Here is a 17,510-nt window from a genome sequence, read left to right as displayed (position 1 = left end):
GCGGGGCGAAATGAATGAGCCTGCACGATCGCCGCCGCCGCCGCCGTATGTAAATAAGTCGTAATCACGCAACCACACATAGGTAAAAATAATAATAACATGAGCTGCTCGTATGGAGGCAAGTATCGGCGAATATACCTACGTACATATCGATAGAGAAAATATAAGGACGCGAAGAAAAAATTCGAAAAAAAAAAATTCTAAACACATTTCCAATCGTCGGCCGCGACGGTCACTGCAACGGCACACAACCGCAAACCGGTCTCTCCTCCGTCCGGGCCAGCCGTACGCGTAAAGGTATATATTATTATTATTATTTTAAAATATAATTTCGTACGAAGCTATGACATATATTATGATAAGTAGTATGTTACATTATTATTATTATTATTTACTCTTGTCCGTAATCTTTCCACGGTCGTAAAAATATAATAATAATATGATAATGTCTCTTTCCGCGCCACTCTCCGTCGTCTCAGCGGGCCATACAGCTCGGGCGCCCCGTCGGGCACACGGCTCCGGTCTGTCGTCGTCGTCGTCGCTCGTCTCATTTGTCATCGGCACCACTTGCGAGAGGCCGCGCGCGCCAGAACGACGTTTATATTATAATAATAATAATATAATGTTAAATGTTTATGGTGGATATAATATATAGTAATATATAGTATATGCTTAACAATTAATAGTAATTATTTTTATTGTTTATTAATGATAATAATGTCATACACGAATAAACAACAACAATGTATTCTGCCCTCGAATCGGAACAAGCGCAGTATGTTCAACAATTTAATTGTTGATAAAATTACTTTTTCGATTTCTTTGATTTTCGCCACGAAAAATAATACAAATTATATTTGTGCACATTTTTTTTAATTTCTTTTTTAGGGTAGCCTTAATTTTTTGAAAATTTTTTTTTGCACTTGGTTCATCATTTTTGTCTTTTTTAATTCCTAATGAGGAGATTCTATATATTTTTGTTTAGTATTGGTATATATAAAAAGAAAAAGAAACTACAAAATTCAGTACATCCATAAACAATAAACATATACTATTTTTTACTATACACATTTATGTAAATTTTAATTCAATATAATAAAATAATCATAATATAAATACTAACTGAAAATTAGATTAAAACTCAATACCTAGTAGGGTAATTATATAGGGATTTATATACGTACATATTGCAAATTCGTTTTAGCTAAGCTGATTTCTGAGTAAATATGTACCTAGTATATACATATTATACATTAAAAAATTATTTTGATAGTGAAATAAGCTACTGTTTTTTTTCCTGTGGTATTTGACAATATTTTGGTCGATTCGAAATGTCATCACTATGCAATTTCTAAGGAAAAAAAAACGCGGAATTATGCAAATATTCCGAATATATGAATAATAACTTCAATTTTGAAATTTGGCACTTACTGCTTGTTCCACTTGGGGCCTGAGGAGGGCAATAATTGCACACCATTACATGGCCGTGTGGTGCATTGTACTAATATTTTTGTATACGATATACATGCACTTGTTTTGCGCGAAGACGGCAAAATAAACAAATAAATAATAATAAACGACATTATCGTGTACACGCAGCTCTATACATAATATAATATTATTATGTATATCGTATTACAGTATCTCGCACACATGTATAGTGCGTGTATATATGGAGCATAAATAGGCATTATTAATGCTTTTATATTATGTGCGTATACAATGCGAGTAAGGTTTAATCTAATATATATAATAATATGTATATAAGTATATTATATCGATACGTTTCGACCTAGCCTTCGTGGTGCGGTTTATCGCGATTTTCCGACCTTTATGTATAATAATATATTATAATCTATAATACAGACGTCTATATCTGCACACGAAGTATAATAATGTTATGTCCTTTGGTCGTGCCGACGCCGTTTTTGTGCCTACAATAAAAACATCATACCCAATAATATATCGTCACGCGAGTTGATTATTGTTTCCAAAATAGGTATATAAGCGTATAAACGCGTACGATTTACATCTCATGCCATTTACAAACAATGTTTACAAACACTGAAACACATTGTATCTGAATGCCGTTGAAACGGACAAACGAGAAGCTGGGGTTAGATTTCGCCTAAGGATGAAAAAGTATTGATTTGACTACGCTATGTAGTTAATAATAACCACTTGGTTTAACTTATCTATGTTAGTTAATACAACTTACATTTTTAGTTTAAATTAATTTCATAATGAATATCGTTACAACTACATCACTATAATATGTTAATGCGGTCGATTGTAAACTCCACCGATTTACAGGTAGTCGATTTTAGGGTTGGATTTATAGCATGTAAATTCCACCGATACGCATTTTTGACCTAAAAGCACGTAAATTCCATATAAAAATCCAAATATACATCACTTTACAAAAGCTCTATTAGATATTCAATAATTATTATATTATTATTTTAATATTGTGTAAAAAAAGATATAAGTATCTGAATATAATATATATAAGTAATAAATTTGTACATAAATTATGTAGGTACGTATTACTTACGTAATAATAAAATAATTATATATTTTTCTATTATTTCTATTTGATTTTTATATGATTTTTTTTTTTAATTATTGTATTTAAATACAATAGATATATTATAATTAGGGCCTGGATTTAAATGTACTCAAAACCATACAAATATGATCTAAAAAATAGCCAAACATGTCCTTAAAAAATGCATTTTACCTCAAAAAATGACCTTAAAATGCCATTTATATTTATTTTTTTATACAATTTGTTATTTTAATTTGGAATTTATTATTAAAATATATTTATTACTTTATTGAAAAAAAAAAAATTGGAAAAATTGACTTGATGCTGCTATGAAAAAACATACCAGTGGAGTTTAAATATTTTTTTTCAGGTAAAAAAAATGTACCGGTGGAATTAACATTTTTTTTTCAGGTAAAATAAACGTACCGGTGGAATTTACATGAAAAAAGGTCTAAAAAGGTCACATTCGGTGTAGTTTACATGTGCCCGTTCACCTATCTGGTTAGTTAATACAACTCGAGTTTCAGTTCTAGATTACTTCATAAAAAGTATCGGCGTATAGCTACACCATTAATGTTATCTCAACTATTTTAAGGAGTTATAATCAATTTTGTTTTCACATTTAATGCAAAAAAAAATATTGGTGTTTATGGAGGAGGATTCGAACTTTATCAGGGAGTTTCTTATGATACCCTATCCTAACGCCTAACCTACTGAGTCACTACTTAACTAAGAGTCTCTAGAGGAAACACTGTTATTTAAATAGAGAAATATCAACAATTTACCTGTGTAATTATAAGATATTATAAAAAAAATTGATGCAGGTAATTCACTATTAATGAGTAATGAACATAGGCACTAGGCAGATAATTATTGATCACATTTTGAGGGGCTTGTTTGTCTGATCCATGTTAACATATATTTTTAGACTTTTTAACCGTCTGGTTAGGCTTGATTAACGATTTGAGAGGACTTGAGCCACCCAATATTCGCCTATGCTAATGAGATAAAATAAAACAAATACGAATTGCCTCTCAATATATAATAGGTACCTACCTTAAATTGTATTGTTAGCAACACGAATAATAAAGATACACAGGAATGAAACGATCGTGTGATGAAACTTATCTAAATTTTAAGATGAACGAGAACGAAAATACCGCGAATATCAAAAATATTAACAAAAGAAAATCATCAACTAATAATGTTATATAATATAAACACGCACACAGCACCCTATAACGTGTTGTTTTTTTTACTACTATTATAATAGTGCTAATTATAGTTGGTGGCAATCGGTTGATTATTTCGATACCAAACACATAAAAATGTGATATTCTCATACTTATATGGCTATATTTGACATACATTTTTGACAGGTTTATGATATTGATTGAAAAATATAAAGGAATTAAAATAATATAATATAATAATGATATTGATATGCGTAATTAGTAAAATTAACTTCAAAGTTCAAACCATAGCAGTCAAATCAACTAGATGGTTAGTCACAACATCGTTCATTGATATTTATTTTCAGAGTAAAAATAATTCAGAATAACTCATCAACTTGTATTCATTTTAATCCTTCAAACATGTTAAATTGAATAACCTGGATTCTCAAAATAAAAATTTTAATGAGTTATTTCAATACCTTCAAATAGTTGAAATTTTATATTTATATCAACGCTCTATTGTAGTTGATTTAACCGACAAATGCAGTTTACTTCAATAAATTATAATGCTTGAGAACATGGAACAACTATCCCATTTCTATGTGTGATGCAGATACCATAAGTCATAATATGATGACCTTTTTTAATTAAAACCCGCAATCTTATATAAATATTTTATAATCTGTTCTTGTTTATATAATATAATGTAAATACTGTATATCCTTAAAAATTGTTAACCTTAAACTCCTTGTACGCCAATGGCCATCGACATTGAGGCTTATTTAAATAAATAAATAAAACAGTGTTAACTATCTGAACACGCTTATAGAAGTATAATGCGTACGTAAGTATAATAATAATATGTGTGAATAGACTCTGATCCGTTTATCTATTATAGTATTCATTCGAACTACCCTTAATTTTCATCACGGGCCTGCAATTATTATATTATCATATTATTATGATACCGGCTATTATACTTCCGAAAGCAATCCCGTTCAGACCAAACTCCCTTTGAACGCCATTATTACCTATTATAATTGTATGAGGTGCAAAAATAATTCACCCATGACAGAGCAACGATTAAAAAACACTGCTCGTTCTAAAAATAAATCGTTCACTTTCTTTTTTCTTTTATTTGAACAAAAAATTATTGTGTCTCAACAATTAAAATGCACAAATACATAAAAAATGAAACGAAAAACAAAGACCTTAGACCGGTCTTTAATTCAAAATTAAGAATATGTTTAAATATAATTATATCATTGCAGGCTGAAAGAGCGTTAATAGAGGAATAAAAAGTACAATAAGTTTTATGTTGAAAGATATAAGAAAAATTGAACAATTATACCATAAAATATACAATGAATAAATTATGATTTTAATGTTATAGTAGATAACTATTATAATTAATACATATTAAAATATAATCAACATTTTATGTTTTGTAAAAATTGTTTGGGCATTATAGTTCTAAATTAAATATTAGATCTGTATTATATAGTTTTGTAAAATAATTTTTTAGGATTATTATCTTCAATATACATACATTTTAATAGCTCAAAAACTATAATCAATCTAATTTAGATTTAGATTCATAAATAATTTCAAAAATAAAAATTAACTGTTTCATAATTTTGCAGTAAATAAGGTTTAAAAAAAAAGAACTTTGTACTGTCAAAAGACATTAATAAAATGGAAGTAAAATTCAATATACCTATTTGAAAATATGGCCCTTGAATATACTTAAAAATTCCCAAAATCAGAATTTTAAAAAAGATTGTCATTATCAACTAGAAAAAAGTTAGTCAATTACTAGTAACTTGTAAGTACAGTACTTTGGTGTATATAATACATTATTTTATAGATGTTTAATCATAAAATTAATTTTTTACATGAAACAACTTTGAACTTCTTATCATTTTTTATGTTTTCCATTCAACTTCGTTTACCTAAAAAAGTTTGGACATTAATACGGCATCGTGTTTTCAGTGACATTGCTCTACCGTGTACGACAATTATAATATATAGTTATACTGTTGAACAGTTTGTTTTAACAATGTTGTCTCGTCGTTCTCTCATTTCGTCATCGGCTGTAATATAATAGCTATATCCTGTACGGCGTAGCGCACCATTTTACGACGTTCGCGCCAAACCACGTTAGTCACACCACTCACACCCGCGATACGCGCAACTCGGCGGACGAGCTTACTGATTGGTCTGATTGCACGTACATTTCACCAGCCCCTCCAAGTTTGAAAACCTTTGTTTATTATTCACCAATAATTAGTGTGTAATTTGTGTAAATTTGTGCGAACATTTTCAAAATTTGTGCGATAAAGGATTTTGGACAAATCCAAAAAATCTTTGGGGGGGCTGAAGAAATGTTCTCCGGCCCCCCCTAAGTGTAAAAAACCTACTTTTCGGGAATTTTTTTTTACCAAAAATTAGTGCGCGATTAGAGTGAATTTGTGTGACCGAAATGAAAATTTGTGCGCCCCTCCTTGGCCCCCGAAATCGCGTTCAACCGTTTTGACCATTTCCCCAGCCCCCCCTCGAGGGCGAATAATCGACTTTTCGGGAATTTTTTTTTACCAAAAATTAGTGCGCGATTAGAGTGAATTTGTGTGACCGAAATGAAAATTTGTGCGCCCCTCCTTGGCCCCCGAAATCGCGTTCAACCGTTTTGACCATTTCCCCAGCCCCCCCTCGAGGGCGAATAATCGACTTTTCGGGAATTTTTTTTTACCAAAAATTAGTGCGCGATTAGAGTGAATTTGTGTGACCGAAATGAAAATTTGTGCGCCCCTCCTTGGCCCCCGAAATCGCGTTCAACCGTTTTGACCATTTCCCCAGCCCCCCCTCGAGGGCGAATAATCGACTTTTCGGGAATTTTTTTTTACCAAAAATTAGTGCGCGATTAGAGTGAATTTGTGTGACCGAAATGAAAATTTGTGCGCCCCTCCTTGGCCCCCGAAATTGCGTTCAACCGTTTTGACCATTTCCCCAGCCCCCCCTCGAGGGCAAATAATCGACTTTTCGGGAATTTTTTTTTACCAAAAATTAGTGCGCGATTAGAGTGAATTTGTGTGACCGAAATGAAAATTTGTGCGCCCCTCCTTGGCCCCCGAAATTGCGTTCAACCGTTTTGACCATTTCCCCAGCCCCTCTCTTATGAGTTATGACTAAATGATATATAAACCTGTTAAAATGCTCAGCTACATTTAAGTTACGACAATTTAAATTAATAAACAAAGGCATCTAGGTACCATTTGTATAATATGTACACGTAATAAATATCTAGTAATTATTAGACTAGTAACTAATTTAAAAATATTTTATATTATAAAATATAAAATGTCGATCCTACTCGTAGATTTAATGTTATGGTATAACTAACCTAACTAATCGGCTAATAATAATAAAAATGAATATAGGTAAGTTTAAACGTATATAGTGGTATAGCATGTATGTCATATGCCATATGGACTGTAGCAGCTTATACTTAAAAAAATGTAAATTTCTGAGTTGTATACTCGTATATGTAAATATGTTTTCGGATTTTTATATTAACTGATAAATTTATTGAACGATTCACAAAAAAAATAAATAAATGAATGACCTGATGAACGCTTTCATTTTTTCAAAGAACATGAACATGAACGTGTTTGTTTGAAAAAAACTACGCACGTGAACGTGAAAAGGTTCCTTGAATAAATTAATTTTTTTAGTGAACGTTCCGAACACTGGAGCTGGGTTCAGGGAACAATATAATCGAGGGACGAGAGCGATACTATAAAACGGACGTCGTCATATCCACGCATCATTTGTCCGCGTGTGTTTTCGCTGTACCGTCTACCGTAACTCAATTATAACCATGTCCGGCATTATAGCTTAAATATAATATTATAGTATAAATTATAAGTACTAAACATAATATACAAGTATATTATATTTTCTAGCTTTACATTAGTATACAGGAAATGTAGTATAAATAATAATTATATTGTTAAACATACTTCCATTTTCACGATTTATCACATCATCTTTGAAAATCAACACGGCATCTATAATCTGACTTGGTGGAACAGCAGGCTTTCTTCCAGCCATTTTATAAAAATCAATAAGTAATAATAGCTAAACAGTACTCAAAACTTGTAGGTATTATATCAATATATAAACACCTACAATTTTCACTAATATACCTACTTAGTTATTATAAAAATACTAGTAGAAATAAGAAAACATTGATAAAACGATTTGATAATATCCACAATTATTAACATAACTAGTAAAATAGATATGTCATTTTATTATTAGAGATAAAGAAAAAGAAATGATGTACATAAACACACGCGTTTGTGGGACAATGCTATTATTATTTCATGTTACTGATAAATAAACGGGTGACCATGTGGTGTTATTTATAAATTATAACTATTCGTGATTGTTACAATTGAAGAGAGCTATTCTTTTTCTGTTATACAACTTATAATTATAAATATCGCTTGATAGTTATATTAATTTTATTAAATTTCAGCCAATACAACATGTATTTACCCAAGCCAATATAAAACTTGTTCTTCAGATCATCGGAAAAATCAGAATATATTATAATATAACCATTCCAAATATTTCCATCAACTATCATATCATTTTTCCTTTTTTCCTAAAGTAGAAAATATTTAAAGAAATACAAAATAAAGAACTTGCCCAAAAAGTGCTGTTATGCACGGCCGCGCACAGTGGTCCGTGTTGTAGGTACTCGTAAATTAGTTTGCCAAAACGTATTTTTAGAAGTGCGATAAATGTTATCATTAATATCAAATTAATAAAACTGATTACATACTTAAAAAAAATTGTATATTATTCTTACATATTATTAAGCACGCACAGATGGGCGAAACGAGTAACCGCGATAAACTCGGTGGGCCGCGTAAAATTTGGACCAGCTTAGTAAAAATCTACTAAAATACATCCGACATATTTCAATACATAAAATTATATATATGAATAATATAAAACAGTAAATGCGTATAATACTTTAATGAAAAATGGGATGTTTAACTTTATTATGGCCGGTTAATATACTAAAACTCGTGACCATTACCTTACCTATTCTTACCAATAAAATTACGATCAGGTCACAAAAATGTTAATAACCTGCTTATACTATGCATTATTCTGTCTTTTACGTTTTTCTAATTTAATTAATTCAATGATGTTTTATTGATCATGGTTAATTATTTTTTTTAAAACTTAAAAATGTGTTATCAATAAATTACTAATTATTATTATTACACACACTATTACTATAATATTAAATATAATCTTGGACATTTAACATAATATTATAATCTGTTTGCGCATACTTACTCGTATCCTTTTTCTTAGAATTAAAAATATTCAAAATGAAGAACTTACCTCAATTAGAGCTGCTATTCACGGCTGTTAGGTTTTTAGCCCAAGTCCACCACAAATAAATGTTTTCAAATGGCAAGTACACTAAAGGTATAAAAATTAGTATCGATAGGTTTTCTTAGCATTATAGGTTGCTTTGAAGCGGTTGAACGCAATTTCGGGGGCCAAGGAGGGGCGCACAAATTTTCATTTCGGTCACACAAATTCACTCTAATCGCGCACTAATTTTTGGTAAAAAAAAATTCCCGAAAAGTCGATTATTCGCCCTCGAGGGGGGGCTGGGGAAATGGTCAAAACGGTTGAACGCGATTTCGGGGGCCAAGGAGGGGCGCACAAATTTTCATTTCGGTCACACAAATTCACTCTAATCGCGCACTAATTTTTGGTAAAAAAAAATTCCCGAAAAGTCGATTATTCGCCCTCGAGGGGGGGCTGGGGAAATGGTCAAAACGGTTGAACGCGATTTCGGGGGCCAAGGAGGGGCGCACAAATTTTCATTTCGGTCACACAAATTCACTCTAATCGCGCACTAATTTTTGGTAAAAAAAAATTCCCGAAAAGTCGATTATTCGCCCTCGAGGGGGGGCTGGGGAAATGGTCAAAACGGTTGAACGCGATTTCGGGGGCCAAGGAGGGGCGCACAAATTTTCATTTCGGTCACACAAATTCACTCTAATCGCGCACTAATTTTTGGTAAAAAAAAATTCCCGAAAAGTCGATTATTCGCCCTCGAGGGGGGGCTGGGGAAATGGTCAAAACGGTTGAACGCGATTTCGGGGGCCAAGGAGGGGCGCACAAATTTTCATTTCGGTCACACAAATTCACTCTAATCGCGCACTAATTTTTGGTAAAAAAAAATTCCCGAAAAGTCGATTATTCGCCCTCGAGGGGGGGCTGGGGAAATGGTCAAAACGGTTGAACGCGATTTCGGGGGCCAAGGAGGGGCGCACAAATTTTCATTTCGGTCACACAAATTCACTCTAATCGCGCACTAATTTTTGGTAAAAAAAAATTCCCGAAAAGTAGGTTTTTTACACTTAGGGGGGGCCGGAGAACATTTCTTCAGCCCCCCCAAAGATTTTTTGGATTTGTCCAAAATCCTTTATCGCACAAATTTTGAAAATGTTCGCACAAATTTACACAAATTACACACTAATTATTGGTGAATAATAAACAAAGGTTTTCAAACTTGGAGGGGCTGGTGAAATGTACGTTCTGATTGCTCATTAGTCTGTGATCTAGATATTATTTAGTCTCGGATAAGTCGTGGTCGTGGCTGATAATCCACTTTGTATCCGACGTAATAATATATAGTAACACGCGTATTATTATAATGAAATCTGTTCGCGAGATCACTATAATACGCTATAGTGTTCACGATTTGATAGAGAAAATTATTATTATTATTATGTATAAGGTGGGCACTCGTGCTTATGTAATGGAAATTACTTCTTTTTTTTTTTAATTGTCGATAGAATGTGTAGATAAATATTGTATTTAAACCGCATAAACTTTACGTCGGCGATACATAATAATATTATTATATAATATATATATATATATTATGCTGTTACAGCAACGTGTAAATAGCGACGGACAGGTTTTCGGTAGGTAGGATTCTAATTAAAGTAATTAATGTTGACTAATTTTATCCAAACGGCGCCGATCGTCGGACATTTAAATCGTGTTCCCACCAACTATCGCAGCCGGCAGGTGTGGTCCGATTTATTGATTGAAATCGATTTATGTTTCCATAAACAGTCTACCGTTGCATGTCCGTTTTATTATTATTATTTTCATTAAAACGCATAATGTATAATGATAATTTCTGTCAACTGAAGAGAAAACAGTTTTGTTGATATCGAATGTTTAATTTATTAGATGTTTACGATTCGTGAGGATTTTCCACGTAATTTTAACGTATTTTATACTAAAAAAAAAAAAAAAAATGTAAACGGATATTTTGTTGGAGAAAAAAATTACACAGGTGCTTCTTAATCTTTCGGTACCATCCTATAATAAAATACAAAGATCGTTATAAAATTCAATTATATATAAACGGATAGACCATCATAATATAATAACGGATCGTTTTATTAGCATCAAAATGACAAAATATATATTATTATTATATGTTAACGAAATGCAAATGGGATTACACAGTAGGGTTCTACGTGTAATACGTATTTAACGCGCCTCATAAATTTATAGAGACGATGGAAGAAGCAAAAAGAAACGACGTAGAATGTGATAATCATACCTATTTAAATGCAACATTATTATTGTTTTAAATATTTCGAAAGGTTTGGTGGTAATAATAACTAAGATGTAGTCGATGTGCACAAATGTCGATGAATATGTAAACAAACAAATGAATAGTGTTTTGAAGAAATACGTCGCTTAGTGTGTTTACGATATTGTGATGATTTTAATTAATAAATAACGTATCTTCGAGCGGTATAACCGCGGTATAGCTTGCTTTTGGGCATTTAAAAATACAAGGTATGTTCAGTCAAAAATCAATCTAACAAAGTACCTACACAAAATTCTATGTTCTAATCTAACACTTATTTTATAGTATAGCCAACAACTATAATTAGCGGTTTGATTAATGAAGCAGTTCAAAACGTTAAACTTCTCAGTGTTTACGGTGTACAATTTATTTTTACACATAAATTAAAAACTGTACGACCATGAAATTATGTTATTATTATATATTGTATTTTCATTATAGTAATAAAATTGCGTTTGCTCTTCTCGAATATTAAGAACGCTTGACAGTTTACTGAAGTACAATATGTGCCGAATGGCACCTGCAGCCCACAGTTTGTGTGCTATATACCCACTCCTACGTGCAGGAGAGAGGACGTGTGTACATACCTACACGAGTTGCATTTATCATTATACTCAAAACAACTATATTAATAATTATATACTTTGGAGGTGTAATACGTTATTACTTTATGAGATAAATCGTTTCGTAATATATGAAGCATCGTATACATAATTGTATGACTATATTATAGTGTGCGCATCATAATATAATATTATATCGTCTACAAAAATATATTAATTTATGTTTGAAAAATTTGATTAACTATGTTCCGTATAGACTCGGAACCTGTTTCGTTTAATCATTACTGTCATTACGAGAAATCTAAATCTACGAAATGAAAATATGAATTCGGTAAAATAAAAGCATATTATCATTTGGTGTACCCACATATGTGAATGGGATTTGACATGACGTGTAGTATTAATATGCAAGCATTCGTCATGAACGCATATTTTATATATAATATTGTCATAAACAAAAACTATGGACTTTATTGTTGACAATAATTCGTCTTCAAAAAGTAAATATTTCATGTTATGAATAATATGATAATTATGAAAGAAAAGAAAGAAAAAGAATTGTATTCATCAGGTTGATGGTATTATTTAAGAGGACGCCACACCAACATGTGTTGTCTCCATCTTACAAACGTATAACATAGCAAAATCTGTTTAGCGCGGGACAACTGTTCTCCCTCAATATTTATAATAGAATTTTCAAAATTTCACAACGCATAGGTAAGAACTTTATCTGTGTCATAGCGCCGTTATTTTTTTGATAACATAAATATAATTAAAGTTATAAGCTTAAGAAAATACATTTATTTTTTATTTTTTCATTAAATTACTTAAAATTATTGGTTTGTGCTATTAAAAAAATAACGACGCTATGACACAGATAAAGTTCTTACCTATGCGTTGTGAAATTTTGAAAATTCTATTATAAATATTGAGGGAGAACAGTTGTCCCTCGCTAAACAGATTTTGCTATGTTACGCAATTGTAAGACGGAGACAACACATGCGGGAGTAGCGTCCTCTTAAGAGGATGTCAGCACACTATTTGTTTTCTCTCTCTGACCCACGCGTAACATTGACAAAACGCATTTACGAAGAATCATTTTTTCTATGTCTTTAAGTAATTTTAGAGTAAAACCTTCCAATTACAAAAAAAGATAAAGAATAATATTTTGAGGGAATGACATATTGATTTTATATTTTATTGATATTTGACTTTGTATTCGACTTTCAAAATAAACAAAAAAATACTGTACATTTAAATAATGTTTAAATTATTTAGAGACAATATTTTGACAAATCGATATGTCATTCCCTAAAAAATATTATTTTCTATCTTTTTTGTAATGGGAGGTTTTACTCTAAAATTACTTCAAGATATAGAAAAAATGATTCTGCGTGTATGCGTTTTGTCTATGTTACGAGTGAGCCAGACAGAGAAAACAAATAGTGCGCTGACATCCTCTTAATAAAACGCGTGTTTGGTTTTATCCGAATAAAATAGATACCTATAGAGGCTATAGGTACTTTGTCAGACTTATGCTTTTATTCTAGACACATTTCATTATATATATATATATATATATATATTGTTAATCGTATACGTCTTGTAGATATAAATTTTCAATTTCGTTATCACATTTCAATATTGTTTTTCTAGGGTGTACAAAATATTAAAATACATATTTCGTAAGAAGTGCGCGCAAAAGACGTACGGATTGGTATATTATGGTTAATTAACGCTGGCGTGGCGTGCAGGAATTGGATCAGTGGTAAAGTATTCGGTAATTACGTAATTCAGTAGATCGTATTTTATAATTTGTTCTTAACGAAATACATGTAGTTATAGATGCGACTTAAATATTATGCGTCCATGCCCAAAGTATACTTAGCTATTACGTAGGTTTATATCACGTTTTAAAGTGGATGATAAATAATATAATATTATAATGTAACTCCCTGCGACGAATAATTATAATTATAATATATTCAATATTGTATAATACGTTACGATTACCAACCGTAATAATATACATTTTAATATCTAAATTATGTTTACGTAGGTTCTTTTTTTTTTCGATGCAGATTAAAAGTACCGATTACCTCTACCGCTCTACCCAATGAAATCAACTATGATTCATTATTATACTAATATGCATTTATACCTACAATTGTATATAGGATCAAGCCCGTAAGTAATTATAACAATATTATAAACATGTACGTTATATTGCGTACATATATACAGAGCGTCCTGTGAGGGGGCGATGCCCGTTTCCACCAAAAGTGTACCTTTCCCTTTTACCTAACCAATATCCATTTCTACCAAATACAATTATTTACCACGTTTTTACAAAAACAATATTGTATACTACTATATTCTACGATTGAAAAAAAATAAATATCAATCAATTATAGTTATATAATTAGATACAATATATACATAACTAAATACAATAATATATCATTTTTTCAATCCAGCATTAGTATTTTAAATAAACTTATTACTGTATTAAAGATTTTAATATAAGCGTAGTATACAAATTATTTTGGTAAATTAACCGTGGTTTAATTATTGGTATAGATCTCATTCGGTGGTAACGGATATTGGTGGAAAAGGGAAAGATACACCTTTGGCGGAAACGGGTATTGGTGGAAAAAGGAAAGGTCTTTTCTTGGTGGAAATGTGTTACGCCCCTGTGAGCCGTAAGCCATTAGCCGTAATAGAAGGAGACTCGCCGCGGCCAGCATAAAACTAGTTTCCGCCGTTTTGTCTATATAAACTAAATAAATTATTAATAATAGGTATGAGATTAATGAAAATAAAATGTCGACATTGTCGTAAAAATGAACTCTATAAAATAGGAATCTTTACTTAAAAAAAAAATAAACTAATTAAATAAAAAAATAAAATAAAATACATGTACCTATTCCTTGTCGATGTGAGTTTAATAAAAAAAAAAAAACAGATTTATGATATATTTATTATCTCAGGAGATATCGCAATAGGTAAATCCTCGCGGGACAACCTATAGGTACCTATTATATACCTATTTATTGTCATAATGACATTATCATACAACGACTTTGGAAAAATAACAAAAAAAAAATGTAATTGTCTTATATCGTAATGATGGGAACTCAACAACATTTAAAAATAACCGATCACTAAATTACTTATATTTCCTGTGTATAAGTACACATATATACGATACTGCAGCCCAGATGTATCTGCACGATAAACGAATCGCCCAGTACATATTATTATAATAATGTTATTATTATCTGACACACACACACACACACACACACACTCACTGGTTTTTGTTTTTTCCATCGGTCTACTCGGTAATAATAATAATAATAATAATAATAATATCGGAGGCTCTCGAGCTGGGATAATAGCACCCCGTTCAATTAGCACGGCACCCGTTCCATAAATATTGATGAGGTTAATTATTTAGTGACATCAACGGGTTGGCCTCTCACTCGTCCGCAGTAGTTGCAGGACACTGCACGCAACCCACTGCTGTACATTATACGCGTGAATGGATGTGATGGAGACCAACGTCTCTGAAAACCGTAAAAAACATCTATCTATATACTTACGTTTGTATAATAATAGTGCTGTGTGTGTGTTCATTAGGTTTCATTTATATATAGGGTGATTTTTTAATCATGTTCATCCTACTTTTATAATTAAATATTATACGTTATAAATTAAAATTCGGATTTTTTTGGATTTTCAAGTACATACGCTATTTAAGACCATTTTTCGAATCATTGACATTTTATGTACCACTTAAGGATGATCCTGCAGTGAAAATACAAACTTCAGTTTTTCAAATAGGAACATACCCTTTTTTATTCTTTAATAATAAGCAGATTTTTTTTTGAAAATTTGAGTATATTTAAATCAAAATTAAAGCTAATAATTTTTAAGTAAAGTAACTTTGTGTTTTAAGGATAATGATAAGTTTTTAAGGTGATGGGTTAAGTAGATAGGGGGCTTAGACGATTTGAAAAAGATAGCTGCAGCAATCACTATTGATTTATCGATATCAATAATTTGTAAAAATGGTTAAAACTAAATACTTTATCCAATTATACATATTATATAGTTCTTATTTTTATAAAACCATTTTTAAGGGTTATTAATTATTATCGTCCTTTGTATGAGCATTTTTTTTCTAGTTTTACCCTCTAAATAATTTTCAAATAGAAAGAGCGAGGTTCTCATTTGTTTTGAAAATTAGAAGTTAATATTGCCACAGGATACTCCTTAAGTAGTAAAAAAAATATCATAAATTTGAAAATATGGTCTTTAAGTCTACATAAAAATTGTAAAAATCATTATTTGAATAAATGTACTATTGAAGGAAAAAAATGGAGATAAACATGCTTGAAAAATCACCCTGTATATACATTATGGTATATTGGTACTCATTAGTGTACAATATATATAATGATATAAACGTATATCGCTGTGGCAATATTATAATAATAATATGAGAATATATTATTATAATGTAAAACCACTCGGTTGACGACGACGATGACACGACGCTAATGCTGCAGAAGCAGCTCATGTAGTGTGTGTGTGTGTGTGTGTTACACGATATAATATTATTATTATAATACGCATAATATAGGAGTAGGTATACATAATACTATTGTGTGTAATAGGTTAACCTACCTATGCGGCCCACGTAATATTGTGACGTGGTTGATGTACATTATCGATACGAATTACGACCGAATAGTTTTCACGATAGTATTAGGTATACACTACATAATGTTGAACTTGTAGGTTCGTTGCGCATAGAGCAATCGTCGTCGTCTTCGTCATAAACCCGACACACGCGGTGTATATATATATATATATATATATATGCGAGGTGGTTCTCGAAGATCATCATCACGACGTTTGCAACAGTAACATATTATTATTATTATTCCAACGTGCATGCTTATACTATATTATGTCCTCCATACATATAACATGTATATATTAAACGTTAGGTATATCTATTAAAAACGTCACCGTCCGCAGGTATATTACAGTGAGTGCGAGCGGACCATCGTAACTGCATAGTACTAGGCTGTTAAACGTGTATTAATAGCCACTCACTTTTGACTAATTTATTCGTGCGCACAGTCGCGACACGACTGCATTAGTTTCACTCGGAAACGTCCCGTGAAGGCGCACACGATGACCACGGGGATCCTTGTGATGCTGCCATGTAGATGTATTATATTACTATTGTTATTATTATTATTATTATCGTTAACATATTCATAATCATTATTACTATTATTATGAAACAATAAGTAGTCGTTGGGTTCTTGAGTTTTTTTTTCGCCCATGTGCGTAACATATTATACATCATAATTATAATATAAATCTCTACAACGGCCGTCTGTGTATACGGAGAATGGTCGTATATGTATCTATATCTATTTTATATAGAACACAAAATGTCGTTTATCATTGATGAGATGTATAATATATAT

This window comes from Diuraphis noxia, unplaced genomic scaffold (assembly GCF_037042655.1).
Source record: "Diuraphis noxia isolate RWA-SAM2 unplaced genomic scaffold, SU_Dnox_SAM2 contig0005, whole genome shotgun sequence".
NCBI lineage: Eukaryota > Metazoa > Arthropoda > Insecta > Hemiptera > Aphididae > Diuraphis > Diuraphis noxia.
Note: the sequence above shows the minus strand (reverse complement) of the source record.